This window comes from Saccoglossus kowalevskii, chromosome 18 (genome assembly GCF_978046115.1).
Source record: "Saccoglossus kowalevskii chromosome 18, keSacKowa6.1, whole genome shotgun sequence".
Taxonomy (NCBI): domain Eukaryota; kingdom Metazoa; phylum Hemichordata; class Enteropneusta; family Harrimaniidae; genus Saccoglossus; species Saccoglossus kowalevskii.
Window position 1 is genome coordinate 26,608,705 of NC_140658.1, and position 25,692 is coordinate 26,634,396.

General features: G+C 33.9%; 1 protein-coding gene across 2 annotated transcripts in view; it reads right to left on the reverse strand.

The window, feature by feature from the left end:
- The window catches only part of LOC100375546 (heparan sulfate glucosamine 3-O-sulfotransferase 1-like), a 109,397-nt gene that overhangs the window by 41,580 nt on the left and 42,125 nt on the right, over positions 1-25,692 (reverse strand). For both annotated transcript variants that reach the window (XM_002739700.4, XM_085493409.1), the window contains one exon: positions 22,110-22,235. The gene's annotated coding sequence lies outside the window, so the exon portion shown is untranslated. The remainder of the gene's footprint in view (positions 1-22,109; positions 22,236-25,692) is intronic.

Genomic DNA, 25,692 nt, shown 5'->3' on the forward strand with positions numbered 1-25,692 from the left:
GTAAAGTGAAATCTGTTAAATTCACAGTGGTAGCCATACAACAAACTAAGAGTGAACAAATCCTGAACTGAAATTATTTTGAATGTTTAATCAGTGGAATGTTCTGACAATAGTGATGTATTATAATATAGTTGTCAGTGGAATGTTCTGACAATAGTGATGTTCTATAACATAGTTGTCAGTGGAATGTTCTGACAAAAGTGATGTTCTATAACATAGTTGTCAGTGGAATGTTCTGACAATAGTGATGTATTGTAACATAGTTGTCAGTGGAATGTTCTGAAAATAGTGATGTATTATAACATAGTTGTCAGTGGAATGTTCTGACAATAGTGATGTATTATAACATAGTTGTCAGTGGAATGTTCTGACAATAGTGATGTTCTATAACATAGTTGTCAGTGGAATGTTCTGACAATAGTGATGTATTATAACATTGTCAGTGGAATGTTCTGACAATAATGATGTTCTATAACATAGTTGTCAGTGGAATGTTCTGACAATAGTGATGTATTATAACATAGTTGTCAGTGGAATGTTCTGACAATAGTGATGTATTATAACATAGTTGTCAGTGAAATGTTCTGACAATAATGATGTTCTATAACATAGTTGTCAGTGGAATGTTCTGACAATAATGATGTTCTATAACAGTTGTCAGTGGAATGTTCTAACAATAGTGATGTTCTATAACATACATGTAGTTGTCAGTGGAATGTTCTGACAATAATGATGTTCTATAACATAGTTGTCAGTGGAATGTTCTGACAATAGTGATGTATTATAACATTGTCAGTGGAATGTTCTGACAATAGTGATGTATTATAACATAGTTGTCAGTGGAATGTTCTGACAATAATGATGTTCTATAACATAGTTGTCAGTGGAATGTTCTGACAATAGTGATGTTCTATAACATAGTTGTCAGTGGAACTCTCAAGGTTTAAATCACACCTGATTGTATACAAAGATGTGAGTGATCCTTACATTGAGACCAAACTCACTGATTGATTGAAATTTGTTACTGCAGACACTTGGTTAAAACCAACAGGTGGAGGATCGGCTAATGCCTACATTACACAAACAATGATTTATCAGTGTCTTTAGACATTTACATGGACGAGAATGCCTGCATGATAAAAATGTGGGAAATATACAAAATATCCGTTCTGAGCCTTTCTTAAAATTTGCATTTTGCCACTTGTGAATGATGCAAGCTTTCTTAATGAAAAATGCTCAGAATTGTTAGCACCATTTCGTTTCTCCACAGTGCCTGTTAGCAATTTATGTAAATAAATAATATGACACATGTTGTAAAAGTTGCTATGGGACAAATACCGAACACCCACACCACACTTTTATAGCATACAACTGCACAAGTCTAATTAATTATAGTGTTCTTGTTTTTCATTTCGTTTCAATGAATGTATGCCTTTGGGTACACATTATCATGCATGCACAGGTTTATACAAATGTAAATAACATTGCATACATGTACATGTACATACATTCTTTATTATGATTACATTAAAATACACATTTATTTTTCTCCATTCAAAGTATATCTCCATGTACACCAATACATATTCATATAATAAACTCTGCAGACATAAAAATTGTGTTTCATCTTTTCAAGAACAAGACATGAAATGTCACAGTCCCCGTTATTTGATTATAAAGTAGTACAAGGAACATCTGCAAACAGGTGAATGAATATGTACTCTATGTGGGTACAACTCATCATAAAGTGATTTCCCATAATCTAGTTTTGTACTGACAACTAAAAACTTCCACTGACCCATGTTCAGAATCTCAGAGTACACAAGTGCAACAAAACTATTTGTCATACATGTATACTTGCTCAAGAAACTGCATTCATAAATCTGAGTGAACCTTGATGTACATGACTTCTTTGTTAATCAGGTCTTAGTATATTACCAGGACCTGGGTTTGTTTCAACATCACCACTGGGCATCAGAATCATTCTCATGTTGTCAAATACAATTTTTTATTAATACAGTAAGGTTTATTATTTAAAATGTATTCATTGTACATAGAACAACATCTGTTAATTTAAACAATTGTAAAAGCTATGTTTTCAGAGCAAGTACATGTAATAATTAAGGAAGCCAGTAAAGGTTGGTCTGCTCATAACCTTCAATGGAGAAGTAACAATAATTGTTTGAAGTCTTTTTAGTGCAGTGATATTATTGCATTTCATCATTATTAATGGGTATAAAATACTGTAAACCATTTAATTTTCACTTCTAGATATATTCAGGATTCTATGAAATTTCAATAAAGTCCCTGACACTCCATGTTGTAGGAACCCAGAAAAAATTGCCTTGCAAAATTGAAGCAGTTCACAGCACCACTGTAAAAAAAAAAAAGTTTAAAATGAGTATTGTTAAAGATATACACATGTGGGTTCATAAGACATACCGGTATGTACCAATCTGAGCGGTTCTAGAGATTAGTATCACAAGATTTTACTCTCCGTGATTCAATATCAGCCCTATGTATAACGCTGTGTTGATCAGGCGAACTAATTGACAATGGCCCTACAGGTATCTCTATGCAATCACAGTAGTTTTGTATTCTTCTTGCATTTCGACCATGGAAAAATATTTGTTTTTGAGAGTGGCCGAATTATTAGAAGAAAAACAGAAACTATTTTTTTTTAGTATACATTCTAGTAACTGAAATGCAGGATTGGTAAAGAACAAGACAATAAGCAAGATTGATAAACCTTCAGCGAGCACTCCTGAAATTTCAGATCATTGGTACCATGTTTTTGGATACATTCAATAAAATTGGGTTATTTATTTGATGTAACGAAACATGCATTCACAGCAGACGGAAATTCGTTTGAGATGTTACTGGATTTTTGTATTCAGTTTTCCATTTCAACCACCATCATCACTTAGTAAGCTGAGATCATGCATAAATGCACAGTGTAGTGCCACCAGAAAACCAATTGCTTGAGAATATTTTGCACCATTACACCATTTCAAATATTATATTAATTCACAGACAACAAAATAAAGATTTTCAATAACATATAAGTTTTCCCACAGTTTATGATTGTATGGCAATTACATGGCTTCACCAGTTTTACTCTGGAAGAAGTTGGAAACAGATAACAGGAAGGGGCTACATGGCTACATCTTTTTTTTTTGAATTTGAATCAAGCATGATTTTTAAATTTTTTTTTTTTTACAAATGTCTATTTCAGGGCAACAGAAACAAAAACAATAAATGTGTAGGTAGGCATTTTAACAATTGCACTATTAATATTGGATGAAAACGTCATTCCCGATATAAATCATAATTCTGTTCAAATTAAAAATAAGATCACATTTAATTTAGTCAGTTTTCATAATTAAATACATAATAACATGTACTTATAAATTTGAATAAGGTTCAACGGCTTTTTCATTTAGTGCCAGTTTATACACCATAAAACTTCTGGTTTAGGTGTCACACTCAAAGAGTGAAAGGCCTTTGGTTTGGCATCGCGAAATGTTGGAATTGAATCCCCCCAAAAATTCAGTAAAGTTTACGAAAAGTAAAGTATTTTCTAAAAGAAGTTTCGAATAAATACAAACACGAATACATTGCTTAGTTGTTAGTACTGTAAAATCTGTATTAGAAACCGCAGCTTCTATTAAAATGGTACAATCCAATAGAGGGGGTGCGGCTTCTATTAGAGCATCTACACATATGAGAAATGATGATTTTTTGGTTCCCAATTGTTTAAAAAGAATGGGTGCGACTTCTATTAGGGATGCGGCTTCTAATACAGATTTTACGGTACCGGTAGCAAATGATCACGGTAGCACAATCTGGTCATTCTGTGTTTCGCAAGTGAATAACTTACTTGTTTTCGAAGTATTGCAATTGTTTATTATTATTCAGTAATGATTATAATACGCACAAAAAAATAATTCGTTGAATTTTTATGAATTGGAAGTAATATTCAACTTAGTTTCATCGTAAACGAATGATTTCGGTCGAATGTAAATGCGATGCGATGCGATATCCGCCATGTTATTTCAGTACACGTGGTCATTTAAATATGTTAATGACGGCTCAGTGACCTCGTGGTGAACGCAACAGGGGATTCACCGATGTTTAGTTTATGCTTTGATTTTGACGGGGAAAACGGCATGATTTTTTTTAAATCGAAAAATTTGTTGTTTTCAAAAAAATAAACTGAGCATTCAAAGAATAATTTATCATTGTTCACAGAAATAACAGCCCATTGTCGAAACGAAGCTTACCCATTCACGCTATTCACAATAAACATGATACTCTTGAATAGGTGTCAATGACTACGGTAAAATATAAATTAGACTCTTTTAGGCATCAGGAGTGAATGAAATATCCAAAACATTAAAAAAAAAACTGCCGAAAAAACGGGCGATTTCACGGTCCGTTCACAGACTGTGGTCCGTTGCAGACTGCTCGACCGACCGTCCATACACGTGTTGTCACTGTACATCCGCCATGTTGAATCGCACAAGATCGCCAAAATCTTCATTGCAACTAACAGTTCAATGCTCACAACATAAAAAATACGAATATAATCATAGGCAACCTGCTATTATATAATGAATAAATTGATCGACACAGGGAAATTCCCCCCCCCCCCCCCCGAGTTGTGAATATTTCGGAAATCGCTACACAAGCAAAAGACCGGAAAATGATTTACCGGTACTTGAAAACTATGTCCTCGTGAATTAATCGTTCGTGTACAATAATTTGACAGGGTATACAATTCACAAACTAGTTTCGTAGATTAGAGACAATTGTTTGCTTTTTTTGGTTTTTCACAAGAATATAAAGCTGGCAATCATCATAATATTCACGTCCGTACGTCACGAAATGTACACCAATCGTACCCCAATAAACTGGAAAACTTACCTTTGCAAACACATCTCTTATGCCGCCTTCTTGAAGTTCTTGAAATCAAATAAAGTTACTAGTTCTTCTAGTAACGAGTGAATGAGACCACTGAGCCAAACAGAATACATGTATAAACAGTACTATAATAAATTGCACACAATGGAGAAATCACGTGCCGTAATAACAGCAGCCTTACTCACAGATCTAATCTACTGTAAAATATTTTATTTCAGCTGGAATTATCATTCGCTGAAAAGACTTTTTCTGGGTGTTTTGTATTGAATTTATTTTCATTGATTTTTGACAAGTTGACTGTAAAATATAAGAAAAGGGTATATTCGCTGGATTTTATTTTAACTGAAACATTCCTTCAGTGAAAATAGCAAAAAAATGTTGCAAGCAAAAATAAAGTATTTTACAGTAATTAATTTATTCTGAGCATGTGCAGACGTTTTGTCAATGTTGCCGGGAGAGGCAACTTTTGATAAAATCGTGAAAAAGACCCACTTGGGATTTTCAGATCTGGAAAAAAAATTACGTGCATACTCGGAGGGGACATGTTCATCAACCTGCCAAGTTTCACTGATATCTGCTGTAGAATTTCTGAGAAAATGTTGGAGACGGAATTATGGACATAACCTGAATTAGTAGTCCCCTTTTCAGGCTGCGCCTGAACGGGGACTAACAAAAAAAAAACAATCCAGCAGTTTTGGAAAAAAAGTCCTTGTACTGCCTGGCCAGAATCTTTGTAAATGTTATAAATTGACATATTTAATATATTTGTGACTTGAAAACTATGTATATAGGGCCGGCATTTTATAACCGACTTCTACTATGGCAACAAGCAGCAACAATCTTCTTAATTTAGTCTGTTTGCATGTAGTTCAATTAACGAACACGAGTCATTTGCGACAGACATGGTTTGAACGTTGTCTCTAAAAAGCATGCGGAGAGTACTGAGCAATAGATGGAAATGCAAGATGAATGACAAGAATTCTGTAAAAACCAGGAAAGATTTTATGGGTTTCCAAGGCTGAACAAGTAAAACGTGCAAGATGGAATACATCAAAGCAAGGTCACAGCGAATGGGAATACAGGTGAGGCATCCTTTGTGACTTCACAAAGACATCGTGAACAATTGTTGTCAGCAAAAATGTTTTGATTTGCAGTATTTTAAGAAAAAATATGATTTTTTTGTTAATGATTCTTGGCTTGGAATATGTGCACGTCTATTTGCTGAACGATGCAAATCAACAACATTAACAAGCCTGTCTACATCACGCCTGCCTAAAGCAACATTCAAACGATGGGGAGATTTTTGAAATAATAACCAATTATTTGGCTGACCTGGAGATCTAACCAAGCACAGACTCATTTCTTGGAAAATTAAAAAAAATCATGATAAAAAATATATCTTATACAGCCTGTGGCAGTTTTCGTACTTTCCATAAAAAAAAACAGAAATTGAAAGGCAGCAAATTATTATTTTTCTGCTAGAAAGCACAAAAAAAAATTCGAGTCGCAGGAAATTGGCACTCGATAAAAAGAACCGAACGAACATGACGACATAGTGTGCATTAATGCATAATAACGACGTTTTGATTTCTATATTTACGCAGCGTAAGTAGGAGTGTGTAACAGTAATATTTCGCTATTAACATGCATTACTAAAAAGAGTAGAATTTCACAATGGCGACCAAGCGCTGCCAAATGGCTACATGAATTTGAGACGTCCATAAGCTATCACTAATGGTTTTCCAAATACACTATAAAATTTCACAAGAACATTGATTTTTCAGTTACTCGCAAGTGCTTTGTCAATGAATTGGTGAAGGAGAAGCCGCCACATCCCAATAATGTTTATTTAAAAGTGTTTACATACGTCCCATGCTATTCCCTTAACTGTTCCTTTGATACAATCCTGTGAATTTCTAAAGCCCTTTTCATTCCACCTTGTACTGTGTTTTGTTTCTTTAACACCATAGAAAAGATGCAGATTTGACTCGCATGGGATTATTATTCCACGATACAAAGTCACAACAAAAGACTTGTTCACACTACTCATGTGTACAAAAAATGTACTTTGTTTGAGCGCATTCTGATCAATTAATATATTCATTAATCAGAGACTACTCTGGTCAATGTCTGATAATACAAAAATCAGAATCAAGGAATTTAAAATTTCACCTGTGAGCTACAAATTAATGCAGACTATTTTTTTATGCTATTTCTTCAGTGACACTTTTAACCCAAAATGGCAAAGCAAGTATTACACCCGCATATGTATTGTTATCATTGTTATCATGTTTCCAAATTTTTTTTCACATTTTTCTGCAAATTTTTTGATAATTTTAGATTTATATAATTTTCCAATGACCACAGGTCTTGAAAATGTAATGCAGGTGACATTGGCATTCATTTTTCAAATAACTTTTGCAATCCATAAATATTTTTAATAGGCAATGCGTTAAAGCTCTATCTTTATTTGAAATACACAACAATCATTGATAATGCATAGTCCCTGTTCAGTACAAGTGACATGTAGAAATGAAAGATCAATGTTTTTTTAACACTAACACAGATTATAGATTGTGTTACTGTCAATGTACATGTAGTACCTACGTGGAAACTTTGAACTGAATTGGACTACATCTTACAGAGGAAATAGCATGAAAGAAAAACGAAGCCAGTCGGGTGTTGTTGTACAAGTATCTCTAAAAGAAATATGGCTTGCACCGTAACCTAATATGTAAGATTATCATACAAAGTGTGATTGAAAATGCCCTATTCAACTTTAAACTGAATCGGGCCATATTGCCCTGTACAGCTCCAAGAAACAGTTCCGGACATGTTAAAGACTGATTTTAAGATATTAAACAAAATGGCCACCATTTCGACAAATTTGATCAAATATCACGAAAATGGTAAAAAGCAAAATGGCCACCAGTCAGCCATGAAAAATATGTGACGTGCACCTATAACCCAATATGCATGATCACCATACAAAGTTTGATTAAAATCACCCTGTTCAGCTCCGAGAAAAAGTTACATGTTTAAATATCAGAATTTAGCAAATTTGAGGGACAAAATGGCTGCCAGTCAACCATATTTAATCGAATCATAACGAAAATTGGCATGCATATTTTCGTCTGCATGCCATGTTTGAATGAGATCGGTCAAAGGGTGTAGGGTGTCCAAGTAATGCCTCCGGGCGGACACACGAACACGGACGGAACCCAAATTAATAGACGAAGTTCGAACGGGGACTAATAATACACAACATTATATTACAGCAGCCATTATATGTACATGTACTGATCTTGGATCAACTTTTCCACATATATTTGCATAACATTTGCATAAATTAATTGGATTTGCATTTGCACAAAGGTTGGGAAAAATACACGGGTGCACAACTGAGGTGAAATGCAACAAAGATCCAACTAATCACAAGACAAATATACACTTCTAGAAATACAAATGCGAATAAGTTCGTTCAAATGGTTGAGTTTGTTTTGGGTTATTTTTTCTAGTTTCATGCATACCGGTAATACATAAATTGTATTCATGGAATATTTGTAGTGATTGTTTTTTATAATAATCGCCTAGTCTTAATAACCTTCATTTCTATTTCTGCAGTCAAGTGTTTCCATGGTCACGAACATGGCAATTTTGTGATGTTCTCGATCGAACAAGTTACCCTTTTCACCACCGGACTTTCTTGCCCAAATTTTCCTGCAGTTTTTTTTGGAGCCAAGACAAAATTTGAGTCAATTTTAAGTTTTTACTCGTCTAAAGAAAAGAGCAGACTATAAATGGGACTATTTTGTGAATTTGTGATGAAAAGAGGGAACTGATGGTGCAAAGGTTAATATATACAAGTATGTGATGTAAAACATGCAAGTTTGCATTACAGGATTTCCATGCAATATTCATTGTATTCTACTCATAACACATAGACATAGCCTTATCTCTGTATCTATCATAAAGCATGAATTTCTATTTGTATAAACTAAATACTATATTCTATAACTTTAGAAGACTATGGTTGTCACGCAATGCATACGTGAGATAAGGGTGGCGTATTAAGAGAATTTTCATGAATTGGCTATTCGGGGAAACTTTTTGGCAAGATTTCTTACAAACTTTGTCACAGAATGGATTGATGAACAGGTACAGCTACACAGATCCCTAAAAGCTAAATTATTTGCACACTTATAAAAATTGAGAAATTGTGATTTTTTTCGTCTCCAATTGTTCAAAAAGAATGGGTACGATTTCTATTTGGGATGCGGCATCTACTGTACTTGACCGCGTTAGCGCCCAGGGGCCTCAACTCAGAAAATAACGATTTTTTAGGGGTGGGCCGCTTATCCGAGCACCCCCATCGAAAAAGAGTGCAAATGAAAATTTTGATTCATCAAGTGACAAATTACGTCTTTGAGGGAAAATCAAATTACTAAATTAGTTGCGTCGTCATTGATTTTCACAATGAAGAAACAGAAATGATCACAAAAAATACGCACATTTTATTACAATATTAATTACGTACATTTGAGTCTGTTGGAACACAGTCAAAGTCAAAATTGTCATATTATTTCCACCATGATGCATTTGCAGATTTGACCTACAGCAGCGTCCTTTGACCTAATGGGTCAAGTTGGTTATTAACTAATCAGAATGCTGTGTTTTGACTGACGCAATTCTTCGGAAATTCCCGAAGACTTTCCGGTAACACAATGCGGAAGTGAATTATCGATGTCGAAGTACGATCTGTTGGAATTGATTTCAGCGACTAAAAGACATGGTTTTTCCAAAAAACTAGTAACTAGCCATTTTTGAGAGGTAAACTGAATATGGCATGAAATATTTATCGCATTTTACTTTTATTAACAGGTCATTGTCGAAGCATAGTTTACACACAGTTACCGTATTCTACGCATTCACAACATGTTCACAGCGATCGATATCCACGCTGTATCATATAAAATTGATTACCAAGATTCGTTTCGCAAGACTAAGTTTTAAATTAGTTGCATTTTGAAGGGGTGGGCGCTTTGCCGAATGTGACCCCAAATATAAAAATTGCGCAAAAGTGGGGGATGGGCACTTGCCCGGGCATGGGCACTAACGTGGTCGAGTACGGTAATACAGATTTTACGGTAGCAGCTTCCAAATTTCCAACTTGTGTCCTCTGGCAGAAAAATGTGAAACTGAAGATTCTACGGGTGATACCATTATTTTTAATTCCTGGGGGTCAACTGGCTGTCAGAAGTAAGATTCACTTTGTCTAACTTACAGAAATATCTAACTAATACTGGTAATTAAATGATGCCATAAATGCATTATCAGTTTACAAGAAATTCAACCGTATGTTGCATTATCATTATTATAATAACATTTTCAAAAATATTCAAAAACTATTTGTTGAAGTGATTTAGAATAGATAAGAAATATCAAACGCCAACCAACAGCAGGTTGATTAAAGGTGGAAATATAAATGCATATTTAATGAACTGGTTAAAAAAAAAAACATAATCCAGTTTCCAATCATCCTTGAAATGAAAGGCATCAACACGAGTCTTCCTCAACAAGTTATTTTCTAGTGTGCAGGAATGAAATTGGATTGGTGAAAGACCATACAAAGTCTGTGTGAATGCACGACCATATACTGGAAAAATACACAAGCGTACAACAATACAACAAATGCGTAAAAAAACTTTTTAAAAAATACGAAAATGCATGGTGCAATATTTTATTCTGTTTGTATTAAAAGGACGATGTACGTGTGTGTTCTTTATGACCAAGCTAGGTAGTTTTATAATATCTCCTTATCTACTTGTATATAAATAAGACTGAAATAAACAAGTCCAATGGTGGAATGCCATCCACTCAGTAAAATGCAAGCTGTCACATAATTCCATGGTCAGGAAAAATTAATGGCAATCACTTGTCACCATCCTGTTGGTGACATACACAATATGCAAGGTCATCTTTGGTAATGAAGGTTCAATATGATAACTTTGTGGTGTTTTGTATTTTGGATGTGATTAGGACCAGTCTTTTATGCAGCTTTGGTAAATCATAATCCTATAAACTGTGGATACTGTATTTCATGCAATCAACCTGGAATCATGGATGTGTGCAGAGTTTCTCTTATAAATGTAAATTTTAAAGAAATAAATGTAAATTATGGTAAAAGAAATTTCAAATTTAATGTTTATTTGTATGATGTCTCTCCAGTAACTTAGAGAGATGCAGTACGAAGTAATGAATTCACCAAAACATGAACTCAAATCGTTTACTCAAGACGTAAATGTATTAAACTACGGATATGTGCGACAGGAAAATAATTAATGAATTAGTGTTAAGATGTGTATGATTTGTAACATTTCCTTTGTACCGGTAATCATAGCTGAAAGTGTCAGGTTTTGAGTGTCTGATTGAAAATCTGTATGTTAAAATCGAAAGCCGGAAAGAATATATCATTTTAAGAATAAGAGGAAACAAGGTGGATGAGAAGATGAAAGAAAGGAAAGCGCCGATGAATAGAGCAGGTGGCAAAATATTACAGAATGCCGATGAATTACACATGAAACTCAAGTGGAAACATCCAGTGACCTGTTAACACACACCATAACAGAGAATGATATAGAGAGCGAACATAAACAGGCAATCAAAACTCACATGCAGTTAAGTGGATCACAAACAAGAGAAGAGAAGAAAAGCCGAACGAATACTCTACAGATAATGGGTGTGCGCAGGATTTGATATCGACGTAGCACAAAAGATGAGGGGGAAAAGCGAAAACAGAAGACTTAGAAAAATGGAAGAATGGATCAAATATCAGGCACATCAGACACGTTTTATTTGATAGGATGATGAAGAAAAAACACGATATCTTTATGGTGGATGGCATGAATGAGACATGGAGGAGAAAATGTTTGAGTAAGATAAGAGATGGTTACACAAGATAAAAAATCAAGAGATAACACCAATGAGAAGCAAGCAAAAGCGATGAGACAAAAACAAAATTGAATGCCAATTGTCCAAGTGGGTTTCTTGTTTGGAGTCACGCTGTGGTGCATGCTGGGGAAAAACATTTTGAATAAATTCAACTAAGAAAGTAAAGATGACGAAAGATAATATTTGTGTTAAATTCATCAAAAATAAACAGTATTTTACATGAATTAGTAATGTATGCATTTATACAGGTATAACTATGGTTAAATTAAGTCAGACTTCAACAATCCAGCATACAATTTTTCGCTATATATACTTCTACTAGAAATGAGCTTCTAATACAGTATTAGGACTTTACCTTCATTAAAGCAAAGAAATGGGCATCAAATTTTAATGTGTGAACCAGTACTGCTTATGAAACAAGTATACATGTCTAATATCAGAGAAAAATGGTACAAAAATAACAAATTTGATAACCTTAGACAGGAGCTGGAGCAGGAGTTCATTTTTCATTTTTAAACCATATGATACTGAGACAGATTTCCCATTGTGGTACCACATGAACGTTGGAATGTTAATAACATGTGTACAAGAAACAGCATCTCCACCAAAAATTAATTTTCCAACTATTTGCATATTGTAAAAAATATATGCTATATTTACATGACATACATCACCATGCATTTACAAATTTATTACCACAATGCAGTTTTGACTCGTGGAATAAATTTTTGAAAAACAACGCAGCTCAGCCTAAAATCATGCATTAAATTATTAAATATAATTAAATATAAAATTATCATCTGTAAATATCTGTTTTTCATGCTTTTGACTGATGACAGATGTTCTCAAAATATGCATTATTCTAACTTCCTTGTATTTCACACCAAAAACTCGACACGTTTCCGGCATTAATGGCAAGCATATCAACAACACATTGGGATTATTGTTCAGTTGATCTACTGATGGGAAGATGGAATGATAAGATGGGAATAGAATGATTATTACGGTATGTGCAACTTGGGAACTGAGAAGGTGTATGAACATCGCATATGGACATCAACCAGTTTTAACATCATTGTAGATTGTGAAAGTGATGTACACTGGGTGACCCAATAGGGGATTTCCAGCCTCACTGTGGAATTAGTTTAGAACACTGAGTTATGTGTCAAAGGATACTTTCCTTTCATTTCTGATAAGCTGTGTTAGCGTGAAACAAGGTTATTTATTGCTATTTTTACATGTATTTGTATATTTTAGTATATTTTAGTATTGAATAATCACGGCTATAACTTCCTGTAATCAAAGAATGACGTTTCATTTAGAATGGACTTCATTTGAATAATAGTATAAACTAAATTTGTAAACAAATAAGAAAATAATAACTTAGGAAAGCGTAACAATATAAAACTTTGCAGTTGTGGTTTCCTAAGCAGATAAACACTGCTTTAAAAGTACCTTCTTCAGAATGTGGAATATGATCTATTTTGAGCTGGGATGATATTGCTGAATCACATATGATCTTGAAATGCACTGGAAATGTGGTTGGCACGAAAAACACATTCGTGCACAATTTAAGAAATGCTCTCCAGTCAGCTATATTATGTCCTACCATAAAAGAAACTGAAACACGCATGTACTTTTGTGCAGTCACAAGAGTCGCATCAAATACAAATACAGGATATATCAGTGGATTAAAAGTGATTTCAGTTTATATGTATATGTCACATTCAACAACGCTATTCATGGGGATTCTGTGAAGAGATTTTTACAAAATGATCACAAAAAGAATAATTTTCCTGTTTCAAACCCATGGAAGGAAGATAGCAGAAAAACTGTGCAAATTATTTTTTATCCTTCATTTTAGTGTCGAGTTAGATAATTTTTTTTTTACAATGACGATGTAAAAAAAAATGTTTTTTCACTATATCAAATGTTTTTTTGAATATACATGTATAATTTTTTTTTCAAATTTTTTTTAGTAATCTACCAATGCCTTCAATGTCTTATTAACAAACGAAATATAAATACACATTTTGTTTCAGTATACACAAAATAAGTTAGTACAATTGAATTTAATTTAATTCAATAAAAAAATAAACATTTTTATATTACCCTTTAAAGGGGTATCTGACAATCCCTGGGAATGTACCATGAAATCATGGAACACCATTGTCTACACTGTTAGCCTGTCAATTGGAAATCTGCTATGTGATTAGGCTTAAAGATACCATTGTGTTCAATACGAATAACTATACGACAATGTGTGCAAAATATAATTTGTTTTTGCACAAACAAAATTTGAATGTACTACACACAACAAAAACTGCTCTTCAAGGTGGAATTTGTTGATCAAAAACTAGAAGTAGTGTCACATTTTGTCCGTTTTCTCCAAAATCAAGACTGAATTCAGAGAATATCACCCCATTTCGAGCAGGAAAACAAATGGTGCTCAAGAGGGTTAGAAGAGTGAAAATTAAACTATGGTTTGCTAAGCAACAGCAAAGCGGCTATGGCATGAATTTCAGAGATTTCAATCAAAATGGTATCAAAGTACATTTTTGTATTTAAATTGGAATCTTCTTTTAAAACACACTTCAAGTACCCTTGTCAACAGACCTTTGCGACCTTTCCATGCACGCAACATACTGTGTAAAAGGATACAATCTATTAAAATCTGACAAAATAATTTCTGAAGAAAGCCATTTTGAATATATGAATTTGAACAATGAAACCAAACGTACTGACTACCTGCTCTTTGCTGCGATATGTTCAAATCCTCATTATCATGACAACCTTATGACAACTATGTATAACAGCCAGGACACAATAGAACATTATTTGTGAACACTTCTACCAGCAAAGATATTACAATATTACTCTACTGTCACAACCGTGGATTACACAGAACCGAACTTCATGAATACAAATAGAAGAACCATACCTGCGATGTACACATACCAATGAGCAGTAGAGCTGTAAAAAGATTACGAAACCAACGCAAGCTTGCGATAAGAATATTACGCATCACTTTAAAGGAGTTAAAGCCATCTCCCGTGCAAAGTATTACATCTACAGCGCATACAAGTATGTACAATGCATTATGGGAGAGAGAAAATTCAAATTTTGCATCTACTGAACATATGTACAATGCATTATGCAAAGGAATTACTATTGAATATGAATGACACAGCATATAGTAATCTCATTGGAAGCTTACTCAATTAAATGACAATTTTGAAACAATATCAGGATTCACATTGTGAACACCATAATTTTTTCCACCAAAATTTGGTGCAACATTTTTTCAAATTTTCAAGTATTTTCTATAATTTCTTTGCTATTTTAAATTGATTTATCGCAATTATCCAAACTCTGCCAATAGTTATGCAGGCTTAGTTTGCAAAACACAACTAAAGTTGAAATTAGCATTCAACATTTTGTCATTAACCCTCATCTGGTGAAGACAATGTAAAATTACATGGGACTGGCAGGATAAGGGTTAAACCAAATAAGACACATTGAAATGTTTTCACAAAAGAAACCAATGCAAACAGAAGAACATAATAACATGAAATACTTGTCAAAATTTGTTAACAATTTCAGTGTTTTCCATATCTTGCTTTTCAATGCCATGTTTGAACCATATTACTCAAAGTTGCAAAAGAATTACATTTTATTTAATATAATTTTCACTCTTAGCTGCATAACACTATATAAATATGTGTCAAGGCCACAGAAATTATTGCCAAATGTAATTCTATTTATGTATCATTAACAAGTTACAAGAATTTTAAATTAAATTACTTAGCAGATGTCATTGACACTATTATTAAATAAAATAGCATAACTTTTATTGATACTTTTGTGTTTGACTTGTATTTTTTTGACAGCATACACTAATAACCATAAGAGGAACTAGAATGCAAACATTGGATCAGTTTTTGATTCATTAAAGGATTGTTTATGTATTTATTTATTTATTTATTTATTGACTTTATCCTTTGAGCACTAAAACACTGTTTCTCAAACATGATGAAAAAGTTATTCTACTGAAAGAACAGGTACATTTGTATTTCACCTTGGTAAAATTACCTAGATCTGATTGGAATTGCCTGTAAAAAACACCGCCAATCCAGAGTTGATGTAAATTACTGAAGAATAGTGGACATACAAAAATAGGAATAGCAATGATGGACAAAGTGACAGACCAAGCAATATTGCTAGCTAACCAGCTAGGTACATGTACATTGCTATATTGATGTATGTAGTTTATAATAGTATTACAACAAAGTCAGTTCCCTTCAGACACAGTGACGCCATGCATCTTGCTAAAGTGTCAAAGTAATTAGTCATGCAATTAGGCGTCAGCAAGTAGTAACCTGCACATAAATTCTGATCTAAGATTTCATGTTGAGAGTATCACAGGAAAAAGGTGAGAAAATTTACAACTGTACGTGATGTGGTGAAACCACTTTTCAGTCCACTTGTATGAGATGCCACAAATGTCAGTAAAAGATGCAGTGTAGTGCTTCAAGGGTTGGGGCATTTTTAAGATACCAGCAGAGCAGTTGACCGACAGAAATATGGCATTCTATGAATATATAGATGTAATTTCTACTCTCAATGGTATGGCATCACATTTTTTTTTATGAATACAGTCAGAGTGTGCGGGATCAGCCAGATTTTGAGGTTCAGTAATAGTAACCAGTGGTGCTGACTATTTTAATATACTGAACATCTTAGAGCTACTAAATTGGTTTTGATGAAGTATTGGAGTTGAACAATGATGTTGGCTACTGTTAATGGCAGGCGGTTGTTATGGATAATTGAGAGTTTGATCAAAAAAATCTAGAATGGAAGGTATACTTAGCTTAGTATTTCAGCCAACCTTACAATAAGGTTCCTCTGCCATCTTTAAGTCATATTAGTGTGAAAATGACATTTTCACTGCGATTTACTGAATTGGCCATCAGAGAAGCTCTCGTTAAAATAAAAGGGATTATGGTTATGTGTTTTCATCAGAGTAAATACTTTGTCAATTCAACACCTAAAACCAAATGTATATTTCCAGGGTCAGGGTCAGGGTCAGAGTAACATTTATTAATTATTTCATTACTGGTTAACATTCTCTAAATTTTCTGAATATTAATTAAGTCGTTGATTAGCAAGATAAACTTTCGCAAAACAAACCCACATCAGGTAAATTATGGCCATTTGGTCTCAAACTAATCAAAAAACTACAGAAATACCATAAAATGTTGCAACAAAATTTTGATTGGAAAAATAATGGCTTGCTGAGATTACAAGCCAATTAGTGTATTGGATTTTCATACACAATATTGGTATTGCTTACAACATATTTTACAGCATAGTCCGTCAGAACAGTAAAAAATAACCACGAATGCACATATAAATATCTCAATAACTGCCTCATAATTTACTGGTTACGAAAAGTTAGATGAATACTCCATGGAAACATGCTCCAATTGTTTCACCTTGCTTTGCATCAAAACGGCATGGGACCAGGGGTCACATTTAATATCCGGACTTGTAAAGATTGAGAACTAACTAGGGATGAAAGCAACATACTATTTGTCTTCAGATAATGGAGATGAAAAAGTAATGACGGCATGGATAGAAATTGGCTTCTATGTGTAGATGAAACAAATACAATGTGGTTCAGCTTGTGATCTCAAATTCAAAAATTTTTTAAAACTGCATTTTAATTATATCATCACGGTCTTTTCTATGTTTGGTTTCGTTATTATAATAAGTTTCTCTGAAAATTTTACTCACTTTAAATGATCCTTAAAAGTAACTTAAGTTTGCATCTTCTGAGAAAGTTACTGATCATATGTGCATTGCATTCTGGGAAAGAAAATTAAGCTTGCATCTTCTGAGCATGTGCACATTGCATTCTGGGAAAGAAACTTATGCTTGCATTTACTGAGCATGTGTACATTGCATTCTGGGAAAGAAAATTAAGCTTGCATCTTCTGAGCATGTGCACATTGCATTCTGGGAAAGAAACTTAAGCTTGCATTTACTGAGCATATGTACATTGCATTCTGGGAAAGAAAATTAAGCTTGCATCTTCTGAGTATGTGCACATTGCATTCTGGGAAAAAAACTTAAGCTTGCATTTACTGAGCATGTGTACATTGCATTCTGGGAAAGAAACTTATGCTTGCATTTACTGGGCATGTGTACATTGCATTCTGGGAAAGAAAGTTAAGTTTGCATTTACTGATCATATGTACATTGCATTCTGGGAAAGAAACTTAAGCTTGCATTTACTGGGCATGTGTAAATTGCATTCTGGGAAAAACTTATGCTTGCATTTACTGAGCATATGTACATTACATTCTGGGAAAGAAAGTTAAGCTTGCATTTACTGGGCATGTGTACATTGCATTCTGGGAAAGAAACTTAAAATTGCATTTACTGAGCATGTGTACATTGCATTCTGGGAAAGAAACTTATGCTTGCATTTACTGAGCATATGTACATTGCATTCTGGGAAAGAAACTTAAAATTGCATTTACTGAGCATGTGTACATTGCATTCTGGGAAAGAAACTTAAGCTTGCATTACTTAACAAGTTACTGAGCATGTGAACATTGCATTCTGGGAAACTCATCGGAGGTGGAGACCACATGCTGATTGCATTGAGACATTATGAAAGCCTTTGTATTAGGTCAATTATATAGCTAGAAAAGGGGTTTAAAGATAAAGGTACTAGATATGACTGAGCTATAGTCATCCCTCATATCTTACAGACTTGCAATAAACTTAGGAAAAGTAAGAGCCATGTGTACTTAAGACGATAGTGCACCTTAAAAGCAATTTAAGAGAATAACTCCATCAAAATAAAACACTAATAATTGCCACTAAAAATGTGATCAGAATTGTTCTCTCAAACAACACTACGTGACAATATAGATAAAAGGAGACCCTATCAATGCAAGCAAGCATAAAATTATATTATGCAACACACTATAAAGACTATATTACTACATTTTCAGATGACGCTTATAAACCATTTAATATGGCCAGGGGTTTGTTCGATAATCCACCATGTGGTACACATCGCCTGGGCCCAGAATTCTCTGGAGGCTGCCTTACTTGCATTTGATTCCCATGTGACAACATGACAGCGCTGTTTTACCATCCCCGCTCACAGTGCAGAGGAACTCATATTTAATACAGAGAATGAATTAATGCAGTACTACGTTGTCAAGGAACAGTAATGCAGTGAAGTTTTATACATTTTACAGTTTCAGTTTGGTCACGTCCCCCTTTTGTTGCTGATTGAGTTTCACTGCTACAGAAAACTCCTTCCAGTTTTCAAACATTTGAGATCACCTAGGCTATCTTAAAACAGATTAAGAAACGGAAATTAAAGAGGTTTAGGGTGAATTAAAGATTATATGTCATTTTCTTTATACTTTTACTATTACAATTGTCAGGATACCAAAAAATGTATTGTATAATGTTGAGGAGTATTTTTCAAGTCTGAAATAGTTAAAATTTTTGCATTATTTTTTTTGCATTTCCTGACTTGTGATAGGTTACATAGAAATAAAAATAAGTAATATATTATTATGGACATGTATCCTAATGTACTGAAAAATATTTTTAAAAAATGACATTTAATTTAATGAGTTGCTATTTTTATAATAATGTTCCATTACTGAATTTGTTAGTAGTAATATTAGTGTATGTGCTTACGTAAATTATAGTCTATGGTCAAAAGTAATTTTTTACTAAAGCAGTATGAAATTGTTGGTGTATGTGCATTTTTGTTAGAGCGAATATGCACGCAAGCATGTACAATGGGATGTTCTTACCCATAATGCACTTCTAATGTGCAATGATATACTCACTATTGAAAAATTTGAATTCAGCTCAGGAGTAAAATACATTGTTTACACGTATTCGAATATGTGCTGCACGAGGACTGTAGCACCTATAATTGTTTACGAGTATTCAAACATTTGCTGCACGAAGACTGCAGCACCTAAAATTGTTTACGAGTATTCAAACATTTGCTGCATGAAGACTGCAGCACCTGAAATTGTTTACGAGTATTCAAACATTTGCTGCACGAAGACTGCAGCACCTGAAATTGTTTACGAGTATTCAAACATTTGCTGCATGAAGACTGCAGCACCTAAAATTGTTTACGAGTATTCAAACATTTGCTGCACGAAGACTGCAGCACCTAAAATTGTTTACGAGTATTCAAACATTTGCTGCACGAAGACTGTAGCACCTAAAATTGTTTACGAGTATTCAAACATTTGCTGCATGAAGACTGCAGCACCTGAAATTGTTTACGAGTATTCAAACATTTGCTGCACGAAGACTGCAGCACCTAAAATTGTTTACGAGTATTCAAACATTTGCTGCATGAAGACTGCAGCACCTGAAATTGTTTACGAGTATTCAAACATTTGCTGCATGAAGACTGCAGCACCTGAAATTGTTTACGAGTATTCAAACATTTGCTGCACGAAGACTGCAGCACCTGAAATTGTTTACGAGTATTCAAACATTTGCTGCACGAAGACTGCAGCACCTAAAATTGTTTACGAGTATTCAAACATTTGCTGCACGAGGACTGCAGCACCTAAAATTGTTTACGAGTATTCAAACATTTGCTGCGCGAGGACTGTAGCACCTAAAAGGCATGTCTGATAAGGATGCTAAAAAGTAGAGTAAAAACAGCATTTGTGATTCTTTTGGTTGCACAGATTACATCTGTTTGCACTTGTGCACTTAGTCTCTATAACAGCACACTTATAACAAGATTAAATCAAATCTGCCATAGAAATGCTTAAGACCGTCATTAAATGGCAATAAAAAAGGCAGGCATACTTACTTTAAAACTCAACAAAACATGATTTACAAAAAACAGTTACGGATCATTATTTTAAAGTTTAAGGGGATGTTCATCGATAAAGGGCCGTGTAATTTACATTAAAAGTATCCACTTTGTATTTGTTCTCTCTGACCAATCAGGTGCAGAATTTATGTCCATGACTTATAGCCTACTTTGACAGTTGATGACCGACAAACTGATTTTGTTACTGTGAAACAGCTTTTGCTGACAGAATTCCAATTAACTTGTAACATGCAGATGTATCAACAGTTTCTAGAGGTACGAGGTTACTGGTTCATTTTAAACGTTTGACGTTAAAATAAAATAAGGTACAACCAATACGTAAATTAGACTACATAATATGCACAGATTCATACCTAAAACAGATCTCTAGATAGGTGGTGAATTTGATCCAATTTAGGAGCAGGGATAGTTGTACTGGTTCTTTAAAAACTTTTGTTGTTTAAAAAAGACTACAGTCTATGGCTAAAATACAGTGAATAGCCAATATGCAAACTAGGCTAATTAATATGCACAGCCAGAGCTCCAATGTTACATGCTTTAGGCTTTAAGTTTGATCTGTTACAAATGCAGAATTATTTGCATTTTAGTTCCTTTGACAAATTTATTGATTAAACATAAAAAAATTAAAAAGAATAACTAATAAGTGAAATAAGCTTATTAATACGCACAGTGGTGCTTCAACTGAACTGAACAGGCATTTTAAGAACAACTACAACTTGTTTTTAAGTGATATGCAAATTATGTAGGTATGAATTTGTGGGGGAAAAAACGTCTCTTGCATTGCGTTGATGAACTTTGAGGTCTGGAATAAGAACTATGCTTGGACAGAAAGACAAGTGAACCGACAAGTGGTCGTCCAGCACAACCTATGTAATAATTCTTTGTACATGATCATATTCGCATTTTTATAAATATCAGACACAGTCAAAATACTGTGAAAAAAAACAACAACCACACCTTCTATACAAGTTTCTGCATCATTACATTCAATTGGATAAATTATGGAGTCTTTTCTCGCACACACAAAATTCTTTTACAAAAACAACGCTATAGACTATGTCAACAGCGAAGAAAAGGCTATTAGGGCACAATTTCAAACGGCCAGATGTTTTGACTGCATAAAACAACATTGATCCCGATAAAAACACAGCCAATCATTGAAGCAAGCTGACAACCAAGCAGAGAAGGGTCAAAAATGTGCCCGGTTGCCACTAATCTTTCTTTGATTGGGCAGCCCACTTCATCTTGTTGGACAGGCCATTCTTCAAACACAATAATGCCCAAGACAAAGACAGTGTAAAAGCTAGTCAAGCATGACAAAACTTACCTGTATATAAACTGGTGTGTATCGATCAAAAAAAAAATAACTCTTTGTGGCAGCTTGGTTCAATTTACCATGCAACATCAATCGATGAGGTCTTCATTAACGGGGATAGTTTTTCTCCCTTGAAAACTACAAAAGAAGAACATTTATAATGAATAAAACTTGACTTTGATTAAGTGGATATATAGATACATTGTCAATATGTGATTTTCAGAATGCCATACATCCAGCCTTGGAAAAGATGAAAAGTATGTTTAACAAAATGTTTGCATCAAAGGAAAAACAAAGATATACACTGGACGTTATGTGACAGGGCTGAGGGACAATTTTCCTAACTTACTGACACTGTAATGACAAGTTAGTAAGCAAACCCAGAGTCAACCACGGTCAAACACCTGAACCACCTTCATCCAGGTTTCTTTAATATGAAGCATCCATTACTGAATATGTAGCTAATTTGCATAAAATTAAAATATGTCAATCAATTTTGTGTATTCATTGTTATGGTAAATGAACTATATCTCTAACTATAGATTATGGAGCTGAGAGTTGAACTAGGCAAAATTTTCCAGACTAGCTAAATTGATTATAAATTGCCTTCATTAAAAATAATTCGGTTTCAGCAGTATGTGTTCAATTACACACTCAGAAAATATTGTGCTATATATCAAAAAAGTTGAGCCATTATCTACTCATGAATATGCATAAGGTAATGATTCAGACAAATAAACAGTACTCAAAAACTGGAATAGTAACAGAATAATTTCATAACTGACGTTGAAATAATAAGTTAATTTTACTGTGGTTCATAACAAATCACTGAAAAGTAGATAAAAATGCGTTTATCATCAGTGAATACTGAGTTTCATATGTTTTACACGCTGTATAGTGCTATAGGATTACATCAACATCAAATAATTGTGACAAAAGCTATATCCATTAATTTTTTTATTGAATCATATTTTGTGAAAGACATTTTTTCCCGCCAACATTTTGCACATTTTTATATTAATTTTGGACCAAAAGAACCATAATTTTCCATTGTTTACAGGTCTTGATACATGTTTGAAGAAGAAAAATGCAGAAAAAAATATTTTTAAAGTTTAATTTGTGAAAATTTACAAGACTTATAAATTCTAATCCAGTTGATGTATCACATCACAATGTAATCCACTTCATTTTGAAAACAACTTTCTGCAAGGAATGGCATGGTTGAATTTCAGACTGTTTTATTTGATATGATACTACAATAACTATGTTTTAGATTTGTGTGGGCAATTTTAGCGAAAAGAAACTTGTTGCCATGTCAACATTTAGTATTGGTAATTCCGGTTTCATCTTTTGATCTGTGATGCAACTCTTTTCAATTTTTAAAAATTGCGTAGTTGAATCACTGGCTCTAAGGGGAATTAAATGTAGCATAATGCCTGTATAACATGCAATATCAAACAAAAATCACTGAACAAATAAAACTCATAAAAACACAGACATGAAAAAAGCAGCAGGACTTTTGTGCGTCTACTTGTCATATTAGTAGCACCACACATGGAGCACTGACCTATTCTCTGTGTGATCCCGAGGAGTGCAAGAAAGACTCAAAATGGTGCAGCAGACATTACGAATCACAATTATAATTCATCTCCCCTATCTAATGATGATCTGTTTGAAGATTGAAAATTTCTTATCAACACAGACACAGCTGGTAGTAGGAAAAACCCTACTGCCCAACCATAGGAAGTGATGACATCATCAGCAGCAGCTGAATAATTAACAAGGTTTGTGATTGGCTAGATTGTCAGGAAACACTGGGCAACCAATGGGAGCTCATGAAACCAGAGACACACAAATGCCAGTGGATAAGTAAACATATGAGCAAAATATTTGACTAAGGATGACCTTCGAGACCACCACCCACACTTCTGCTGAAATAAATCCAGCACTTCAACACCACAGGAATTCCTGTGATTTCCTCTTGTACTTTGTTTTATTGTCAGGTAGTCTTTTAGGTCAGAAATATGGCACCACACACAACTCTTATGCATGAGAAATCAATTTGTTAAGAGGTATACATTTTAGGAAAACAGGAATTAGGTGCTACAATAGGTATTATCTCAATAAATATTTCTCATTTTCTGAATTATTTTCTCTTTCAAAACACACTCTATTGAACAGAAAGACTCAAGTGTCATAGTTTCCACAATCCAAAGCAAACATGTATTACATGTGCTGTTCCTACTAGAAATTCTGCTGTTACTCCTAATGATTTAATAATTTGTCCCAATTTTTTAGGACAAAATGCCATAAAAGTCACTATGACTTAATACAGCGACTTAAAGATCTCAATGAAATAGTGACTGCTTAAGGAAGGAATTTTGTGGTTTCACTAAATCATTAGTTTGTATGTGTAAATATCTCACAAATTTAAAGCAGTTTACAGCATATACTTCAGGTCAAGTAAATGCAAGAAATATGCACGTTTGTCATTTTCATTTTACCGTGAATAAATCATACTACATCAACATTTTTTAATACACAAAATGATTGTGCAGCAAGTATTCAAATTTTGTGAAAACTAACAATGTATTTTACACACATTACACGGGCATTTGTATTACACATACAAACAATGTCTTCTAAACATATTGTATATAGGTACGTCATGTGGGACTGGTATCGAACATAACAAATCACAATGAATAGAGCCTTTAAATATGTTTATCTGCAGTCAGTGAAAACACAGTCATGCTTCTCCAATTTATCTATAAACATACCCAAAGTTGAATGACAGAATATTCTAGAGATACTAACAATTGTCATAAGTTCACAGGTCAAATCAATAAGACCCCCCCACCCCCCCAAAAAAAAACAATGTTAATGATTGATCACATAAGTTGTTCTCTGTATTTCTCAATTGCAATTTAGTTGTAAATACCCGGCCTACGCATTCAATTTAGAATCAATATACATTTGCGAAAGCGTTTTACGATAATAGACTAATTCTAAACCAGGTTTCTCAATCACGTTTCCATGGTATCTGACACAAACATTGTCACACGAGTACGTAATACACTCCAGCATTTTAACGTCTTTAATTGCTTGCTTTACTTTTCCAAGCCTTAGCGACAGTTTATGCATTAATGATTCACTTTCATATGTAAATGATTGTCGGTTTGTTTCATGAACCGTTCAATGTATCATATAGTAATGTTTTTGTTACTTGTTGAAAAATGATAAACACACACATTTTACTCAATTGCATCAAAATTCTCCCATCAAGTCTTGAGTAACTCATCCAGCATAATCAACAACATGATGCTCTTGCGCTAAAGCAGTCATTCTCTGGGACCGTTTTGTGCAAACATACTGTAAAACGTGTCTTTTTCGAGAGCATGTCTTTTTAGCGAAAGAACTAATTCGCTAATTTAAGATGTCGCCAATGATTTCATTATAAATTCAAAATGGCGGCCAAACAACTTTTTCTCCGCACACACACTTTGTAAACAACACAAAAAACGTAATAATCTGGAGTGCTTCCTTATTACACTTGACAGTTTTTCTTTATATTTATGGAGGTGATAACTGCGCA